Source organism: Oryctolagus cuniculus, chromosome 13, assembly GCF_051225735.1.
Source record: "Oryctolagus cuniculus isolate XC-2025 breed Fujian yellow rabbit chromosome 13, ASM5122573v1, whole genome shotgun sequence".
NCBI classification, from domain to species: domain Eukaryota; kingdom Metazoa; phylum Chordata; class Mammalia; order Lagomorpha; family Leporidae; genus Oryctolagus; species Oryctolagus cuniculus.
Window position 1 is genome coordinate 25,611,441 of NC_142879.1, and position 15,461 is coordinate 25,626,901.

Consider the following 15,461-nt stretch of genomic DNA (forward strand, 5'->3'; position numbering starts at 1 on the left):
GCAGCAACTGATGACGTACGTGGTACACACCCAACACATGTCAGTGTTTGCTGTATTATCATTATTACTCAGGATTTAGCTCAAAACCCAACCTTTCCAGAACCTTCCAGAATTATCACAGCTGATTCCCCACTCTGTTCCGCACAGCCCTACCTACCTGGGACTTCCATGATCATGATGCTTAATCATGGGACTTGTTAGAATCGCTAGGAGAGGTTTTAAAAATTAGATCTTTGTAGGTTTATCTACCAGGGACAAGGTGAAAAGGAGGCGAGCATGCAGATTTTAAAACCTGCCATGGTTCTTCCATGCACCGTTAACCTCCTTCCCAGTTCTGAGCTTCTCATTTAGTCCGGAAGGAACCACTGGATGTCTTCATGGGGGGGAAAAAGTCTCACTATGCTCAACTATTTTAAAAATGCTTAAGGAAAACAGCATGGTCTCCCTACGAAACAGCAGGCTTAGCCCAAGAAGTGCTTAATGTTAATTAGATACCGATGATTAAAAAATAAACACAAGAGGAGGAGTAGTTAACCGAAGAAATTAGGAACTAATTGGACACAGGAACTTTTTTCCCGGTTGAGAGGGAAAGATTCATAGGCTAGATTCAGATTTTACAGCATCTGGGGAAATATCAGACTTTCCCCACCTGCCCTTGTTCAGAAGAACAGCGATTAGGAACAACCTGTACAGAGAAAAAGGTGGCGAGAGAATGTTAGGCTTCAGAGTCAGAAAAGCCATTATTTCTCAGAAAGACAGAAGGCTAAGAGCCCTGGCCAAGCGTCGGTTTGGGGGCGGGAGGGGGCGGGGGGAGGAAGCGTCGCAAGGGCTTCGAGCAGCCGAGCTTTGAGCGTCCACCAGGACGCCTTGGATGGGCTTCCTGCCTGCCACTCACAGCCTGCAGGGTGCCCGAGGCTATCCCAGGAGTAGAGGGGAAACCGAAATTCAGGATAATCGCCAACCTATATGGAGCTGTGTAATGAGGTATTTACACCCATTATAAAAAAAAAAAAAAAAAAAAAAAGAGCCACAGCTGGCAACCATCAGAAACCACTGGATTCTAGCTTGCCCATCATGGCATGGAACCATTGACTTGGGGGCACCTACCAGGGGCTGGAGGAAGAATGCTTAGGAAGGAAGAACCAGCCGGGGCTGGGTCGTAATAAGGCAGTCTGTCTGCCTTGCTGTACATCTGCTTTGATTGTTGGAGCAGGTGAGCCAGTCACCATGCAATGAAGGCACCCAAGTGGCCCCAAAGAGATGCCTGTCATGTGAGGACTGCACCTGGAAAGTAGATCCTCCAGCCCCCAGTCCCGCCTCCGGATGGCAGAAGCATCAACCTACACCTGCTGTGACAGCTGCTCTCACCGCACACACCACCCCCCACCCCCCCACCCCCCCACCCCCGGCCTCCAGGAAGCTGGCGAGGTAACTGATCCCTCCTGTTTTCAGCCTTTGAGTTATCACATAGCAACCTACAACTCACACAGAATTGTCGTGTCTATTTCAACCTCAGAATTTTATTATTTTCCAACTGCCCTTTAAGAGCATGTGGTAGCCAGGAAAATGGCCACCCAAAGATGTGCACATGCTAACTCACAGAACCTACGAATGTGCGACCCTGCAGGGCAAAAGGAATTCTCCCGATGCGGTGCAGGATCTGCAGTTGCTGTCCCGAGGTTCCTCAAACAAGGAACACTGCATTCCCACGTTGCATTGGCTCCCACAAATTACACGAAGGGTTCTGCCTGCTTCTCAGCCCTTCTCGATTCATGCCGCTCTGTGTGCGTTAAACACTGACTTGCCCGCCCCCACCTGCAGGAAGTTGGCCCCTCCTCCAAGACCTGGCTCAAAGGCCAGCAAGTCCGTGCCAGCCTCACCACACTGGGAGGGACTCTCCTCTGTGCTCCCTCAAAACACTTTGCTTCTGCTTCCGTTTTAATCCTCACTTGTCACACGCTACTTGAGATGTAGATGGGTGCAAACATGCCTCACTCAACAGAAAAAAGCAAGTTTCTCTCGGGTAAGACTGGGAGCTATACAAACGTGCTTAAAAATCTTGTGGGTAAATAGAATTTAAAAATGTTTACTATGGTGTAAGAAATTCTGAAATCCATGCATCATTTATTCCATAGTATGCATTTCCCACAGCTGTTTTGGAGATCCCTCACAGGGCCAGCTCGCGGTGCACTGCTGAGGACCTGAACCACACTTCCTGTAAGACCTCAGTAACATCCAGCCACCAGTGCCTCCCCCTCTGTGTGCACTGCTTCCGGCCACACCCCAGTGGTTCTGACCGGGCTGGTGGGGACTTCTGGCTACCTCAGAGACAACCACGATGCCCAAATGGGTACCAGGCAGGGGCCGGCTTGAGGAGAGTAAATGACCTCGTAAGTGGCAATGTACTTGAAGAGCTTTCTGAGCAAAAAGGAGAAAAAAAAATTCCACTCAAATTTGAAAGTCAACAGGCCAGGGAAATTTTCCACCAAAGAGACCGATTCCCAGGTGTGTATAAAATTATTCTAACTAAGTGGTGCCCCGAGATGCCCAAGAGCCTTCCTGAGGGTGAAGGCTGACAAAAGCAGCCAATGGGACTCAGCCGCACCTGTTCTCCCTCGAGGCCCACAGCCCGCAAAGACACAGCCCCACCACGTGCCCCCGCCCATATATTTCTTATGGCACACCTTACTCCATCTGGTGGTTCCTTTGCTGAAAATTCTCCAGTAAGGAAAATTAGCTAGTATTTATTCAGTCCTTTCTTTTTGCCAATCACTGCGCCAAATATCGTAGAGATTATTTCATTCAGTCCTCACAGCCACCCTATACAGTAGATGTCAGCATTATCCTTAGTTTAAGTATTTAGAAACTGCAGTGGGAGTTCGGTGGAGCAGTTACGATGCTGCCTTGGGTGGGAGTCCTGGCCCTGCCTCTGACCCAGCTTGCTGCTAATTAATGTGCATGCACCCTAGTAGGCAGCAGCAGCTCCTGGCTCAAGTACTCCACCCTGGGAGACTGGGATTGAGTTTGGGCTCCTGGCTTCAGCACCACCCAGCCCCCAATGTTGTGGGCATTTGGGGAATGAAGTAGTGGACACAGATCTCTGTCTTTGACAATAATTTTTAAAAGCTGCTCTTTAAAATAAATAAACAATAAATGTGTAGACTGAGATACTTTCCATGTCATACAGCAACCAAGTGTAGAGCTAAGATCTGAACTCAGGCCATTGGTGGCCCGAGCCCTTTGTCACTGCACAGGCCTCTACTCAAGTGTCAGCCTCATCTCTCATACCTCTCCCCTGCCTCCTGCCCTTCAGTGAATCCCAGCAGCCCTAAGAGCAGCTCTCCAGGGGGAACCCATTTCTCCCTTAGGCCGAGCCTGTGTTCTCAGCATGCCCTCAGTTCTCCTGCACAGGACCCCTTAAAGATGGGGCTTAAAATTGCTGTCTCAGGTCTCCTTTCCTCTCTTCAAAGATTGAGAACCACAGACAGGTTTTGTTTATGTGGATTCTGCTGGTCAATATTTATAGCAGACATTGAGCCAGAGAAAATTTTAAAATATTTGCTCACTTAAAATACTATATTTGTTGTATATCAACATGGATATTAATTTTACGAAAATAATACTATTGTCCAAAATAGAAAATAATTAGCAAGAAAAGTATTGCTTCTTGGCGAATTTCTGTGTCTGGCTTAATAGATTTAACAAGTAGATTTTTTAAAATGTATTTGTTATGCCAATGCTATTTGTTTTTTATTTGTGAGTCAGAGAGACAAAGAAAGAGCTCCTATCTGCTGATTCACAAACAGCTGTGGCTGGGCTCTGACCAAAGTGAAAAGCCAGGAACTCAATCCAAGTCTCTCATAGTGGGTAGGGACTCAGTTACTTGAGCCATCACTACCACCTCCCCTGTGATCTGCATTATCAGGAAGCTGGAGCCAAAAACCAACCTAGATTTTCGCACCTTCTTCCGCATGCACTCGGATGCATCAGGTTGTGTAGGTTAAAGTATATGATGAAAATCCAGCCTCGCACAGACACGTAGTTGGAAGGGGAGAAGTATTTTAACAGTTTTTTTTTGTTTTTAGGTAACTTGGGACATTCTTCAATGTTATCCTAAAATTTAACAAGGTAGTCTTATTATCATTACTTTTTAAAGATTTTTCTGTTTATTTGAAAGAGTTGTAGAAAAAGAGGGACACACACACACACACACACACACACCCACACCCACACACACACAGAGAGAGAAAGAGCATAGACACAACAGAGCGAGCGAGCTTCCATCTGCTGGCAAACTCCCCAAATAGCCACAAAGGCCAGGCTGATCCAAGCTGAAGCCAGGAGTCCAGAACTCTTGGGTTCCCTATGTGTGCAGTGTGCTTCAGGGGCCTAAGCACTGGGCCACCTTCCACTGCCTTCCCAGGCACATTAGCAGGCAGCTGGATTGGAAGCAGAGCAGTGGGGACATGAGACAGCACTCCAGTATGGGATGCTGGCATTGTAAGTGGTGGCTTAACCGACTGTTCCGCAATGCCAGCCCCCAACATGGCAGTCTCTTACAGTTTAGTTACAACGTAGAATCTGAAACTTTACCCATGCATGTGTTTTATTCTGCTGTGTTAATCCATTCATCTATTTTACTTCAAATAGCTCTTATGTCCTCATGATTTTGTAATCTAAGCATCACTTATTTGGAAAGTACAGGTTCACTGACTTTTTTTTTTTGACAGGCAGAGTGGACCGTGAGAGAGACAGAGAGAAAAGTCTTCCTTTGCTGTTGGTTCACCCCCCAATGGCCGCCATGGCTGATCTGCACCGTGCTGATCCGATGGCAGGAGCCAGGTGCTTCTCCTGGTCTCCCATGGGGTGCAGGGCCCAAGCACTTGGGCCATCCTCCACTGCACTCCCGGGGCCACAGCAGAGAGCTGGCCTGGAAGAGGGGCAACCGGGACAGAATCCGGCACCCCAACCAGGACTAGAATCCGGTGTGCCAGCGCCGCTAGGTGGAGGATTAGCCTATTGAGCCGTGGCGCCGGCCAACTTTTGAAGATCTTTTAAATGTCAATACATTTCCTTAAATAATATTTTTAAAATCATATTACTTAAGATTACCATCAATCTCCTCAAAACAGTATTAGCATAGGAAACTCAAACTCAGAGTGGCAGATCCCATCTTTCATAATTCTAAGTTTTGCTTGCAAGTCTTAATTTTCTCCTGTCCATCATTTTTCTTGAAGTGATGGACTCAGCTCAGTTGTTTTCAATGAAAATTCTGCCAGACGCCCAAGTGGATAGCCACAGTTGTCACGGTTTCTCGTGAAGACAGCAGTCCATGAAAGCAGCGGCTACTGCAGCTTGGAATCCAGTTCCGCAAATGCTTTTCCTCGAAACAACCACAATATCTCGGCATGCAGAGGTGCTGGACATATAGTTCTCATGTTGTCACTTAGGATATTAAGATACACTCAAGGATCGAGATTTAATCCAGCAAAACTGGCTTTCAATGCAAGTATATGGCAGCGCAGAGTCAGGGACTGCCGGTACCTTTGGGGACTGGCTTGATCCATGCTGGGGGACACAGCTGTTTTTGTACCATCGGTGCAAACATCAACATAGTGAAATGGGCAAACAGCAGCTTAATTCTGAAAACAGTTTTGACCTCATGAATGAGCTACCAAGGTCTCAGAGGCCCCCCGGAGCCGCAGGTCACACTTTGGGAACTGGTGTCCTGCACACCTTCACCTTGTACCAACTTCTTGCACAGCACTCACAACACTTTCTTAGGGCTAGTTGCCAGAGCAGCCTTCTCTTCTCCAGCTCCTGGCTCCTTTAGGGCAGAAGCCATGGCCTGTTTTTGAGTCTGCAGACCTTGGCAGCGCCAGGCACACAGTAAGTGACTGATAAACGAGTGTTGAACGAATGAGTAACTTCTATCGCAGCCTGTGTCTTCTAACGATAGTCACTGCAGTCCTGGTGGGCCTTTGAGACTTCATCAACCAACAGAGCATGGTGGAGAAGACCTGAGAGAGAGGGCTCTGAAGTGCGTCGTGTTTCTGCCTTGGAACCCGGCCGCCACACTGTGAGGACATCTAAGCAGCCGTGGGGGGCCTACACGGAAAGAAGCAAAGATCCCGGGCTCATAGCTCCAAATCAGTTCTCAACCTACATCCATCGAAGCCAAATCAAGCAAGTCCCCAAGGGCAGGAACTTTGTACACACAACTGAGGCTCCATGGTCTGTCGCTGGGAATCAGATTTTTGTCAATCCCATATAGGTTGGATAAATTAGCAAGAAGCAAATTCACACATACATGGCATTCACACAAAATGTGCACATTGAGGAGTTGTTATTTCACATCTAACTTTATGATTACAGAAGACAAAAGTACAGATATAAGAGGGATCCTGTATATTAGTCACTTGTGCATACACTTCAAATAAAGAGCATGGTCAGTGTTTGTATCCTTTCCTTTGTCTGTTTGTTCCAAATACCTTCCCTGAAGTATAAATTTATGTCTATGGACTCTAACCAAAAAAGTTGGCATTTGTATCTTATATTTTTCAATTTAATTTTTTTCTAAACTCATTTTTATTATGGTTTGACAAAAGCATGAGTCTGGGACAGTTGGGATACTTGTTGAAGACTGCTGAGCAGCTCCTCAGCACGGTGGTTTGGGGGCACGGAGGCCGAGGGAGAGGGAGAGGAGGCCTGTGCCCTGTGCTGTCTGTGGACGCCACTCCAGCCCCGTCCACCGCAGGGGAGCCCCGAGCTGCCTTCTGCTCGCAACAATGGGTTTCTGGGGAGCTATCCACGCCCATTCTCCTGGTCCTCTGTTATCCTTACACCCAGGACTTTACCAGATGGTTCCCCGTGGACTTGGTAATGCTGCCCACAAAGAATGAAAAGAAGAATCGTAAAGGTGGAACCTCACACAAGCCCAGTGCATTGTAGACAGCAAAGCCAGCTACAAAAGAGTCACTCAAAAAGGTCAAACGATATCGGGAGACGGCAACTTACTCTTCGCATGAAGGAGAAATTTAGGGCTATTGTTCCCCGCCCCTCCTGTAGAAAGGGAGCACAGCCACGGGAAAGAAAGAAGTGGGCAGTCTCCAGGCAGCTTTCAGGATTTCAGTTGAGAACATCTAAGAAGCATTTTTCTTCCCACCATGAACTGATCTGCTCAAGCGATTCTGCAGTCACTCTGAATACACAGAAACTAAAATGATTTATACTCTGAAAGTCACATTTCCAACTGATGACACGCCAAAAACAGCTTTGTCAAATAAGCCTCCGTGCGCGGAGCCCGGTGAGCAATTACCTATCCCCCCGACCAGGCTGTGCAGGTGCAGAGCCTGGTGGGCGTCTGCACCAAAGCTGCTTGGTGCCTGCAGAGTCTACCCAGGGACATTTGGAACCTCGCAGGAAACGCATCCACCGTCAAAGCACTAGTTTCTCAAGTCTGGACTGAATGCAAATTTACCTTTTATGATGTCCTAACTACAATTCCGATCTTTTAAAAAGATTAGCCTGTAAAATTTTGTGTGACTATGTATTCTCTCCTCCTAATTCTGTCATGTACCAAATGTGAACAAGGACTCCTATTTTTCAAGGACCTGGGGTAGGAATTCATAAAATCAAAGATAAAAAGGACAATCGCTGTGCTAAAGGAGCATGGGCTATATAGGGAATAGGAAATTATTTTAATATTTCCCTTGTGCATTGCAGTATACATTTGAATACCACAACTGCCCTTGTCCCAGTGGAAGAGGTGGGGGAGGATTTATCCCCCATTTTCCCGAGTAGGAACTGGAGATGGGGAAGAGTTAAATCCCTTGCTTACATTCGTGCCACAAGGGGGCAGATCCAGAACAGAGCGATGATTAGGAGCCTGGCTTTGGGGTCAGCCAGACTCACAAACCAGCTCCCACCGTCTTCACCTTGGCTTGTTATTTTGGGAAAAATAGTTGTTCTGTGCCTCAGTTTTTTGTCCATAAAGTGGATCTAAGTGAACAGGGAACTGAGAAGATGTCTCTTAAGATGGGAGGGACTCAGCAGTTGACAGCGGTTACCACTGCTCCATCAGCTGTCATCTACTGAGCTCCCACTTACGTGCACTGCAATACACAAACTACAACACGGATGCAGGAACTCCCAAGGCAACACAAGGGTGGAGAGAAACTGGGAAGGACTGCCCACTTCATGTCTCCATGGTAACACATCCTATAGCACTTACTGCACTTGCTGTCACTGTCCCAGCAGGTCTGAGACCTCCCTCCCTCCCCCAAGTACTTGATGCACACCAGATACATTTTACCCTGTTGTTAAACCCTTGCTTATTGATTGTACAGGCAGTAACAGACCATATAGCCCAGAAGCGAGCGAGCCCAGATGACAAAGCCACGATTCTCTCCCTTGGTACATCTTGGCGTAGTGGGCACTCAAAAGCAAGCATGGGTGCTAGGGTGCCAGTGTTTGCACCTCTATGTAATTCACTTTGAGACATAATCCCCAAAGCAACAGGAGAAGAGGTGGGGTCCACAGGAGGCCATTAGCTCAGGAAGGCTCCATCTCCACAAATGGGATGAGCACCCTTACAGGAGAGCTCCGTGAGTCTCTAACCCTCTCCCCTTTTACCCTTCAGTCCTTTTGGCCTTTTGCCACGTGAGGACACAGCACCAAGGTGTCACCCAAGGGGTTCAGAGACAAACTTCCCCTGACACCGGATCTGTTGGGACCTTGATTTTGGACTTCCCAGTCCCCAGAACTATGAGAAAGAAATTTACGTTATTTATGAATTACCCAGTCTAAGACGTTTTGTTAGACTAGCCCAAATGGATTAGGACACTGTTAAGGAGCTGGCACTGTGGTATAGTAGGTAAAGCTGCTGCCTATGGTGCCAGCATCCTACATGGACACCAGTTCTAGTCCAGTTTGCTCCACTTCCGATCCAGCTCTCTGCTATGACCTGGGAAAGCAGTAGAAGATGGCTCAAGTCCTTGGGCCCCTGCACCCACATGGGAGACTTGGAAGAAGCTCCCGGCTCCTGGCTTTGGATTGATTGCCCCAGCTCTGGCTGTTGCAGCCATTTGGGGAGTGAATCGGCAGATGAAATATCTCTGTCTCTCCCTTTCTCTCTCTCTCTCACTGCCTTTCAACTAAATAATTAAATCTTTTAAATAAATAAAGAAAAGACAGTGTTGAATCAAGTAAGTGACGTGACTGCTGACTACATTGTCCTTTCTTCAATGTCATTTTGGAGGTTACTCCCTCCTTTTAAATTCCCCCAGGGCTCCACTCCCAGGTAGCGCCACATATTTTACGGCAGGAGCAGCTCGTCCTCTGAGCCACGCTCAGCCAAGCCCACTGTTCAAAAGCAGGCCCTTTCAGAAATGATCTGCCGTGTCTTGCTGAACCACGGTGCACAGGGATCATCCTTTATAAACAGTGGAATAAAACTACTTCCAGGATAAAGGATTAGAGCATTCCCCTCTGGGTTCCGGAGGTGGGAAAGGCAGGCCAGCATACAACTGTGTATGGCTTAGGTTGCCAAGTATATTGTGGGGGGCATTCAAGGTCATTCAGAAGCTGGCCCCTGCGTTTCTTCTTTGGGCAAGTGGGACTGACACCTGAAGCCTGCTTGGGGCCTGGGTTCTCCTTAGGGAGGAAACTGCCTTCCTCACTCAACCAAGCCCTTTGCAGTCAGCTAGCCCATCTTCCTCCGAAGGCGTTCAGTAATACACAGGGTCTTCAAGACATCCGTGGAAAATGCATGTTATAAAAAACTATGCTTGAATTTCAAACATTTTTGTGACCAACTAATTTTTTTAATGTCATTTTCCAAAAACTTTCTGAAGTACTTTGTACGTTTGTTGCCAGGTTAAGCATGTCCCTGGGCCGTTCCCTTCCTAGGCACAGTACTTCCCCTGGGGTGCATCTGGGTGAGAGTAATTTCTTTCACTTCCCAGTCTGTTTCAGGGCTCTTTACATCTTGGTTATCTCCACGACTAGAGCTGCCAGGCTGGCTGCCCCTTTGTGTGGCCAGTGGTATCCCTGTAGTCTATTCTCAATAGAGTAGCCACGCCAACCCCTGTAAAACCAGGACTCCTCACTGCACTTAGAATGAAAGCTGAAGTCCTTATCTGGATGGAGAAGGCCTTCTGATCTCTCCCCCTCTCCTCTCAAACTCATCCTCCCACTCTGGTATCCTTGCTGTCCCCTAAGGACACTCCCCTGCCTCAGGGCCTTTGCACTGGCTGTTGCCTACACAGGAAGGCTCTTCCTCCAAATCACTCTCGGTAGAGGCATCTTCTTCAGGACCCAGTTCAGCTATGCTTTTTCAAATAGGCATCTCAAAGAGGCTGTAACTCTACAGCCCACTGCCAACCCCAGCCCTTTGGTATTTCCAATTTCCCTCACCCTTCTAGCAACTGCAAATATTTTCAGTGAATTAATCAAAACTCACATAACCCTTAGAATGTTGGAAGGATTATTCGAAATCCTTTAGAAATAGCTATTTTAATGCTCCTTTGTGTATATGATTTTTCTCACTGCCCATCTCCCCCAAATATCAGGTTTTTTTTTCAAATATTAGTTCTATTACAGAAAAGATCTTTGCTGGATTCACTAATCTACTCCTGCTGCCTAGCTAGACAAGTGCTAGCAAGCATCGGTGGTTAATAAATGTTCGTGAATACACGAGTGATTTCCCACCAGCTCTTTCCATGGAATCCTCCTCGTGTTCCCCTTAAACATGCCAAGCTCTGGTGTCTTCCCTTTTGCATGCACAGGTCATTTGCTCTCCCTGGGATGCCTTCCCCTCTCATCTGCCCACGAACTCTTACTTGTCCTTGAACTTCACCCGAGCATCACCTCCTATAAGAATCTTCCTTTGACCAGGGGTGAGCACACTGAAGAGCTGGCTCCTGTGGGGAGCAACTGAGACTAGACTAAGTTACTGGAATTAAGACTTATTCTATGCATCTGCTCTCCCACAATATGGCGCTGGGGAGGAGTAAACTTCTACGCAGCTGCCTCTCGCCAATTTGACTGATAAGCTGCAGGAGCTGATCCTGCTCCTGATTGGAGGAGAGCAGCGTGCTCGGCGTGTGGGTAGCAGAGTTGGGATTGGTGGAAGAGGACTATAAAGGAGGAGAGAGACAACATGCACCAGGAACATCTGAAGGAACACCTGAGCAGCCCCCGAGAGAGCCGGCCGGCGGTGTGCCGCTCTTCCATGGAAGCGGGGAAAGTGGCAGGGGGTGCCGCCCCTCCACGGAGGTGGAGGAGTCGGCAGCCAACCCGGGAAGGACCAGCAGCAAACCCGGGAAGGGCCGAGCAGACCAAAGAACAGCGCAGGGTCCTGTGTTGTTCCTCCGCGAGTGGGGGAGCGACAGCGCCTCAGTAGAGCCAGATAAAACAAAGGATGTTTTCCTGAAGAAACCCAGCTCTGGCAAAGAGAGCTATCTGTGTGCCTTCAGGAGACATTCCCTGAGGGACTGGGCACAGCGCTGACACCTGACCAGCCAGCACAGGTGAGTTGGAATTACTCAATGATAACACACTTCCTTAGAAAATAATATGCCCCATCCATGGGTAGGAGTAATCCCGATCCTGTGCTGAAGAGGAGCAGGGAGAGGTGGGAGCAAAGATATCAACTGCACCAACCAAAGGAGCAGAATAAAAGATGCTTGAAAATAAACGGCCAAGGCAAAACACCAACAAAATGCAGCCAGTGACTTCCCACGGAGGGTTTGGGAAATGACAAGGTCAATCCACAGTGTCTGGGGTGTTCAGACCACAATCTGTCCCCAGGGGCTCTAGAACGTCACCTCCTATGGACACCATGTTCATGTAGCTAGTTCGTGCCACCCCCTCCCGCCCCCAGGGGGTTTGAAGGTGGCATTTCAGAACTCTAAGGTCCAATCAAACTGCCCAAGCTTGACCAGAGGTGATCTTAGGATACAGGACAAGACCATCAAGCTCCAGTGAAGGAATGTGTTTGGTACCAACCCTGGTTTTAGATTTCCAGAAATAATTCTTTGGGTCGTCAGGCCTAGTCTCTTAAAGGCTTCTAAAGAGCTTTATAAATACTGACTAATTATGTTCCCTCAGTTCTCTGTAAGTCCAACCACGTATTTGAGAAAGCATGACTTTGCCATAAAGATACCCTGCACACACAGGCCAATTACTTGCTTTGTGATTTATCCAAGGAAAATACTGCTGCCAATTTTTAATTGATGTTTCATTTTTCTCAGGTTCAAGTGTTTGCATATATACAGTCTTGGAGAGCTCAAGCCTAGAAAGAGCTAGAAAAGAAGGCCTTTTAACCACCCTCACCAACCATCCACTCAAGTTTATGTTCAGAAAATATTTCATCTTTGGATTTCTAGAAATATTCTTTCTAGGCATAATTTCATTGAAAGCATTTAATGAACTTTGTAAACTACCATCCTTCCCAGGGAGGATATAAAACAGGTTAAGGCAGAGAGGAATTGAGAGCAGTCTTCACCAGGTCACTAGGTACTTCCTGTCATGAGTGGAGCATGTTGCAGAGAGAGCGCTATGAATAGAGTGGGCAGGCTGAGCTATGGTGTAGCCCTTGGCATGCTCTGGCAGATCCTCATACTTCTTCCTACAGCCTCTCTGTCAAGGGCCAATAAGTGAATATTTCTCCTCTTGAGCTCAAGTGTGGGAAACATTTCTCCTCTAGCTCTTCTCCACTGGGTCTTCTGTACCCTTCAGATGAGTTTACCCTTTCTCTTACATAAGACTCATCAAGTACCTAGAGCACTGCTGCCTAACAGAACACTCTATGATGATGGAAATGTACTAAGCGTACTGTCCAATACAATAATGACAAGCCACGTGTGACTACGAGCCCTTGAATGTGCTGGAGCAACTAAGGAACTAAGTCTTTTGATTTTCATTTAATTTTAATGACTACATGTGGTTAGTGGCTAACAAATTAGATGTTCAGATTTTGACCTCTTCATGACCTCTTTGTCAAAAATCGCCCCTTTTCCTACTTTAACATTTTCTCAAGAAAAAATGGCTTCTGGAACCTTCTCCATCCAGTCATTTCTCTATTGATCTCTCAATTTGTCAAATACCTACAATGTACTTAAGAGAGAGATCTCCTCTGGAGGTCTGCTCAGTTGTTTGATAATCCTCCCCTTACAGCTCACCTAGTTAGCAAGTGACTGTCATATACTGGGCACTCAGAAATATATGAAGCCTGAAGGAATGTTCCAGGTTTCTAGGTGTCATTTATGAAGCCCATTTTCCCAGTTCTCCAGAGTCTCCTCAGCTCTTCTACTTTATTTCCATCTTCTGTTCTGATTTGTTTTATATGATTTAAAGATTTGTGTCTCTCCAGAACATTGGACATCCCTACATCAAAACTGTGTCAAAACACATTAAAATCTCAAATATCTTTAAGAATAACCAAAATTGTTTAGTCATCCTATGGGAGTGGATACCAAGTCTTCCCAAAAGATATTCGGTGTTTTATGGAGGAGAATAAAACATCTACGTAAACACCTCCTTTCAGAGATCAAAGACATCAAGCACGGTAGAAGGTGAAGTCCTATATGCCTCCCAGGGCAGGGCCCTTTGCATTCCCTCTCAGCTGTGGAAAGCACCCTAGAGCGAGTTGCAGATATTCTGTACGTGGAAATGTCCTGTGTACTGTAGAAGTGAATCAAATATCGGCTATACTCTTCTAGACAAAGCCTGCCACAGATGCAGCCCTTCTAACACATACAGCTGTGTAAGCTGGAGGGGAGGAAGTCAAATTGCATCAGAGATGCGTTACCACCATTGTCCACTGCTTATCAAACAGCCAGCAAATCTCTGAATGCCTTAGCTTTTTTAAATGTTTTTTTTTCCTTTAATTTTTAGTGTTTAACAGCTTCAATGTGATTTGTAGACACAATTCTAAGAACACAATGATATTCCCTTCCTCTCTTCCTCTTCTCCCTCCCATCTTCTTTCCATCTCTTTTAGTTTTTGAGGTAGCATAATTTAAATTTATATTACAGTAAAAAGGCTTAATATTTTGCTGAATAAGAAGCTTAACAAGTTAAAAACAAAAAGACCCTAGGTTAGTGGGAACATAGATGATAGCTATAAACAATAATTGAATGGAAAAATGACCATTTCACCCTTATAAATAAATCTTAAAGTAATCACAGATCATTAAAGCTATAGTAGTATAACATTCTTAATCATTGGTTTGAAAGGCATAAAATAAGCTTTTATAAAACTTTATTTGGAGACCAGCACTGCTAATGCGCCTGGGAAAGCAGCAGAGGATGGCCCAAGTTCTCAAGCCCCTGCACTCATGAGGGAGATCCAGAAGAAGCTCCTGGCTTCGGATTGGCTCAGCTCTGGCCATTGCAGTCATTTGGGGGAATAAAAAATCAGAAGACCCTCTCTCTCTGTCTCTCTCTGTCTCTCTGTAACTCTTTAAAATAAAGTAAATCTTAAAAAAAATTCTCAGTAAGTTTAAAGAAAAATCAAAAACCAACAGTATAGATAATAGGACATTTTTTTAAAAAGTATATTTGAAGCAATAGTTATACACACAAACTTTTTTTTTTGTTTGCTTGCTTGGTTTTCAAATTTTAGCTCCCACATATAAGGGAGAACATGTAGTGGTTGCTTTCTGGGTCTGGCTTATTTCACTCAACAGGATGTCCTCCAGTTGCATCCATTTTGCTCCAACTGGTGGAATTACACTCTTTTATCGCTGAATAATATTCCATTGTGTATATATACAGCACATTTTCTTTATCCATTCATCTAATGATGGATACCCTGGTTGATTACAAATTTTATCTATTGTGTGAACAATGCTGCTAGAAACATATCAGTGCAGGTATCTCTGATACATTGTGTTCAGGTCTTTTGGGTAGATACCAAACAGCAGGATTGCTGGATCATATGGCAAGTCTATTTCTACTTTTAGACATCCCCACACTGTTTTCCACAGTGGCTACACTAATTTACATTCCCAGAAACAGTGTATAAGTGTTCCCCTTCCTCCACATCCTTGTTCCTCTCTGTGCTTTGTGTTTTAGCCTGAATGTCCTAGCTTTATGTTTTTCTCCTCCTTACTCGATTGTTAATTTATAAACAATCCCTGGGAAGCACTAAGACAGGCCTACTCTCAAGGATGTTAGTATTTACACTTAAATGCAAAGACCTTTAATTAATCACCCCACTGACAAATCTGAGAATTATGGAGCATATTATGCTTGTAAGCCAAGCTTCTTGAAGTAGAGCTTCTTGAAGTAGAGAATTATTCTACTGGACAGTGAGAATTCATCACAAATCCAATGCTATAGACCAGAATTATTCCACCCAACAGTAAGAACCCACTACAAGTCTACTGAGTCCCTCCAGAATTCACAGATTGAAATCCTAATCTGAGATGTTATGATATCAGGAGGCAGGGCTTT

The 15,461-nt window shown here is 45.9% G+C and overlaps 1 protein-coding gene across 6 annotated transcripts in view; it reads right to left on the minus strand.

The window, feature by feature from the left end:
• KCNH1 (potassium voltage-gated channel subfamily H member 1) overlaps positions 1-15,461 on the minus strand; it is a 377,304-nt gene that overhangs the window by 138,366 nt on the left and 223,477 nt on the right. The window contains exon 1 of one of the 6 annotated variants that reach the window (XM_089312136.1): positions 10,842-11,634. The exons of the other annotated variants lie outside the window; for them this stretch is intronic. The gene's annotated coding sequence lies outside the window, so the exon portion shown is untranslated. Of the gene's footprint in view, positions 1-10,841; positions 11,635-15,461 lie in introns of those variants that run through there. 6 annotated transcript variants of the gene reach the window in all.